Here is a 5,981-nt window from a genome sequence, read left to right on the forward strand (position 1 = left end):
GAAATACAATTGTCATAAGAACAAAACTGAGCGTCCGATGGAACATTAGCCAAGTTATAGGCTAAAACTTTTCGTTGGGATTTTCAATTTTCGACTTAGTTTTTTATTTATTAACAAAAACAGTTATTGGGCCCTAATTGAATCAAGTTTTACAACGGTAATGTTTCTTTACAACGGTATAGCGGATAAAGTTTTACAACGGTATAGCGGATAATCAAGTTTTACAACGGTATATTGGATATTACAGTTCACAAAAACTTAATATCTGAACAGACTTGAAACCACTGAAATGGACTGGTGGTTCAAAGCTTTTGTTGTCACTGATAGGAGTACAGCCGATACACTAAGAAGCGAGACACTAGGTTGATTCATTCAGGTTGACATGAATCAAGTATGCAATATATTCTCTTATTCCACAATTAGCTCTGTGAAGGACTTTTATGCAATTGCTTATCAAATAAACTTTCTGGGGTTTCTATGTAGTTTGCAAGTTAATAAAAGATTTTTATAAATTAGAAACATTAGCTGTAAACGAGAAGATAAAGTGGACAGCAGTTAGGGTGTAATGAAAGGTTGTGATAAAATTGACCAATTTTATCACTAATTTCACAAAAACTGTTCAAAAACGAGGCATCGCAGAATGCGACTGATATATTTTCTTAACTATTTTCCCCTATTGTTCTTACTGAACTTTTAGTTTCCCTTTTTACACTCATAGGTCACGAGAATAGCCAACATTTTAATATTTTCGAGTAAATATACTCAATAAAAGTGTACGTTCTGTACGTAATGGTTCGCAAAGAGCAATCACATTTTTTTCTTGACGTAACGAAACTTGAATGTCAACTCTATCTTTAATTCAATGAAACATAAAAATTAGAGTTGACTAAAAAATTCAAAAAATGATTTAAATAGTAGCGCGCAAAAAACAAAGCATTGAAAACCCGCCAATTTTTTTAGATTAGTATTTTAAAAGCAGAAAAGAAATCAATGATGTAATTATTGACTAAATTAAAATTATGATGGAGTGTTTGTCTAATAAATGTATTCTTTTCTGCTGGAAATTTTTGATAGTTCTTTCGATTGTTGCAATTTATCGCCACAGAAGCCGTCTTTTACGTCACACGCCACAGACGTTTTCCTGGAAAATAGAAACCGTATCTCAATCGCATCATGTTTGCGGCCAATATTTCCCTGAATTGAGACGTGATCAAATTTGGATGGTCGAAACTAACGGGATTCAAGTGCTACCACCGCGTATAAAATGCGCTATCGAAAGCATTCTTACAAAATACCCGAAACACTGTCTAAGATTTGTCTTCTTAGTCAAAGAAAGAACTAAAAGCTATCTAATCGAACGAGAACTCAACCAAGTTAGAAAAAATTTTGCATCGGTTAACCTTCGATTTGAGTTTATACGTTCTAGAGAAATTCTCGACCAATTAAAACTGACACTAAAGCGACCGGATTTTTTGAGAGCGAAATTTTACAGAAACCAGATGACGGATATTTCAAGAATTTGGCTTGTTTACAAGTTTGGTGGCGTTTATTTTGACAGTGATATTATTGTATTGCAAAATAGATTTCAGGAATCGATAGGAGACAATTTTTTCATGCGCTCAAGTGACAGTCAGAATAACGTTAACTCGGCTGTTTTGAGTTTCGATAGAAATCATTTGTTGCTCCGTTTGGTTCAAAAAGCGTTGAGAGGGGTCAAAACATCCAACGGCTACTTTGACCTTTTGGGCGTTTTCATAAGTACTGTTAGTAAGTATTGTTTTAATTTCTGCAATGTGACAATAGACAGCAAAGTGTTGAACGATATGACAAAAGGGACCAAATCGGTTTTCTATCAATCTTCTTTCTTCCAGGGCCTGGTTTTCATCCCAAATTTACCTAGGATCCGTGCTTGGCACAGAAATTTTCCGGGTCAAGCCCCCCCCCCCCCCCTCCACAACAGAAATTAATTAAGGGTCCCCACAGAAATTATATAAGAAATTGGGTATTGGCAATATATTGAAGTGTTCAATAGACGCTATAGAATAATTAAATATCGTCCTTTTTTTTACAGTCAACTGAAGAAAAACTGGCATTTCATTGAGCAAATGCTCCTGATAAAAAAATGGGAAAAGTCGGCACCCGTACCTAACGCTAAGTCAAATTCAATACTGAATCAAAACGAAATTCAGAACGTTATCAGTAGTGATTCAGAGTCTGATTCAAGTCACATTTTGCACTGAATTTGTCTGATTCAGACTCTGAATCAGGCTCTGAATCAAAATCTGTTCAGACATTGATTTTTCTCTGATTCAGACTCTGAGTTTTGTCTGACTCCGACTCTGATTCAGACTCTAATTTTTCTCTGAATTAGGGACAATTCATAAATATGTTTGTGAGCAAAGCTAAGTTTTACCATGTTTTCGCTCTCAGGTCTATAAAACTACAAATTTATACAACACCTGAAGAAATTGAAGAAATTTTTAATCTAGGTTGTTGGAAATTTTATCACGCCAAGTTAAAAACTGATTTTTTGAGATTTTCCAGTATGCTTTGCGTGGTTTTAGCCTCCTCTTTTTCCAGTCCGGGCTGGGGACTGGCAGTGGTAGAATTAATGAAATAAACTACAGGAAAACTGGTATAGCATAGTAAAATTCATGCTTGTACAGTTTTTTGGAATACAAAAACAAGAATGAATAAGCAACAACAAAGAAACAAAACTAAACAAAACAAACATATTACAGCTCAAAAGTTGTCGGAAAACAACAACACAAAACAGCAACACTTTACAATAGCGAAAGCACCTTAAATTTCGACGCCTCTGCCTGTAATGACACCTTAAATTTGCCTGTAATGAAAACTTTTTTTCAAATAGACACAATCTGACCAAATTGTTCGCAAATTCACAGTTCAGATGACCCCTACAATTGGTTGCAAACCAATAATGCCAGAAAACCCATTTTTTCACGATACCTCTACGACCTATTATAAAATTGATTACAGAGAAAATCGCAAATTCTTTATAAAATGACTTTTTTTTCAAATAAACACATTCGGACCAAATTGTTTGCGGATTTACAGTTTGAATAGCTTTCAAATTTGGTCTGAAACCAAAAAACTTTAAAAAAACGAATACTTTACATTGACAATAAGTCCTATTATAAAGCCAATTATAAAGAAAATTGCAACTTCTTTAAATAATGACAACTTAAATAAAAAAACGTATTCTGACCAAATCTTTTGTAGATTCACAGTTCACGTAGCCCCTAGAATTGCTGGCAATTTGATCTAAAGGCTAATAAGAATGATTAAGAAATTGATGGAATTTTTTTTGTGTCTCTCATTAAGGCTGATAAATTTTTCTGATTTTCCTTCTGATTCAGAGGCAATTCAGAAACGCATTTTGAATTTTCCTCTGATTCAGGGGAATACAAAAAACACGGATTCTGATTTTTGCTGATTCAGATAGGCTTCAGTATCGATACAGAAACTATTTTGAAATCGTTCTAAATCAGCACTGAAAATCAAAATTTCTCTGAAAGCACTCTGAATCATTACTGATGTCCTCTGAGCTCTAGGTACGGGCTATCAATTGAAATTGAATCTTTACCCAGATATTGGGCCACGCTATCACTTCTGGTACATCTTTCAAGATCAAATACTCATTTCACGATCAACCTATGACATTTACCTTATTTAGACTTAAGTTTTAGAAATCTGTCATTTTATTAATTGTTATTGAAGTTTTTGAGACAAAAATCTAGATATTAAATTTAAATCTATAAATAGAAGAGATTTTATACAAACAACATAAATCAAAACTTGAAAACTAAGAATAGTTTGGTCTTTTAGAAACAATTTTTTGAATTGAAACTTTTGAACCAAACTTCATTTCATATTATATTGTCGTCTTTATGGGACTCTAAAAACAAAATGAAAATGAAATAAATTTGAGATCTGTCTAATTTTTCAGTAGTTTTTTCAAAGAAAAATCATAAAATTTTTGAGCGGACAGCTTTCAAAGTTGGCGCATGTATACATAAAACAGTTTGTTTTTCATTATTTGCATTTGAAGCGATAATCAGATACCAGATACAAAAAATCTTTGAGGAATTTTCCTATTCAGTATAATTAATCAATATCTAGTTTCCTGTTAAACTTTGGGCTGTGTTCAATCAGTGTAGAATCGACCGTCTAGATTGCTTACGAGCAGCATTTTTTTTACTCAATTGGCTATTATATTGCTCTGAACTTTGCAATTGAAAAACATTGACTTTAATTGTTAACCACTATTTTTTGAAGATTTGCTCACAAATTTTTAGTAATTTAGAAGCTAAAAATCAAGCGTTAAAACTCATTCAACCCGGAACAGTACAAGCACAAGAAATAAGTAAAAATTAATAGGTCAAAATATACTCGTAAGGTGAGGGAAAAAGTTTTCAACATTTTTTGGCATTAGTTTGATACTTTGCCTAGTGTTTCTTTTTTCTCTGTCTGATTTCTTCAAGACTGTAATCAGAAACGTAAACGCATTTCACGGTTTTGAAATCACAATTTACAATATCTTTTTAAAGAGATTCGAGTAATTTCTACGGCGTTGATGAGCTCTGTTTCAGTAAGTTATTTTCTCAATTTTCTGTAAGAACCGCTGATAATTTCTTTTTCTGGTGTTTGGTGGAAGTATTGTTATCAACTTCTCTTAGCTGCTTTATAGCGAGGCGAAATTACATCGAATAACAATTTTCAAAATTAAAGACTTAATTAACCTCTACCCTCTTAACCTAAACTCAATTTAGTTTTAATGAAATTCGCTGTATTTTCTGAATTTTGTACGTATTTGTTGTTTTCCATTACGTTTATACTTTACCAAGTTTTCTTTTGCAAAACTGTATCGGTTTTTAACAAATAAATTAAAAATCTTTAGACCCAACAATTTTCCATATTTTAATGTCGACCCCAAGCTAGGGTTTTTTTGTGTCATAGCTTACTCTTGCAAATCAAGTAAGCATAAACCTGGTCGTTGTTCTTCATTTCAATTCCTTAGGTTGCAGGACTTTTTCCACAACTTTTGCCGAACAGATCCATTTATTGTCTTGATTACATCTTTCGCCACTTCTTCCGATTTTGAATTCAGTTCCAATTTTAACGACTAGTGTTTTCCTTCTTTTTAATTATTATGCAAATAAACGATCTCTGCTCTCCGAAAAAAAACAAGCACTCATGGCAACTTCGCTTTAAACAATAATGCACTTTGGAAGCAAATATTTTTTGTCTTTAATTAAGGGTTAGAGGGAGTATTTTACTTAAAACAGGGCAAATTATCACATCCAAAGTTTGCAATAAATCTTTGAACAATTCGACAGCCGAATTTATTATTATTTGTAATTTTTGTTTTGTAATTATTTATAATTTGTGCAAAAAAAATTTATTTGATATTTCCCTGAAAGGAGAATGTTCGAAAATATGAGCAGTGACTACGGAGTCAAAATATGAGCAACAGTTTTGATGCAAATTTTTCTCAGACTTCATCATTGTCCCAAATGATTTAAAAAATAGATTTACAGGTTTTTTTATATTCTTTTTCAGAATTTCTGCTTGATGATTTCTACATGTACCTATGCTTCAATAAAGTGATTCAACCAATAATCTAATTTTACTCCTTTGCCTCGCATTTCCAGACACAGAGTTTATTTGACTTTCCTTACAGCGAGGGCGTGCAATCTGTATTTTTTTAGAAGCAAAAATTCCATCTTTTTCTTACCATATGTTTCTCCAAGATGTTCGACTTCACTCTAGCTATGAAACAGGCAGTTTTTGTATCAGGACTTTTTTTATACTTATTGTGAAGAGTCATTTGCTTAATAAAAAAAATTCCAGTAATTATGTCAACCAGTTCAACCAGGTTTAAAATACAAATTCAGTTTTTGTCGTGCTATTAATCTCTCGTCAAAAAGTTTCTTTTTATTTTACTTTTTTTTGCCTCA

Source organism: Convolutriloba macropyga, chromosome 3, assembly GCF_964194025.1.
Source record: "Convolutriloba macropyga chromosome 3, txConMacr16.3, whole genome shotgun sequence".
Classification (NCBI taxonomy): domain Eukaryota; kingdom Metazoa; phylum Xenacoelomorpha; order Acoela; family Convolutidae; genus Convolutriloba; species Convolutriloba macropyga.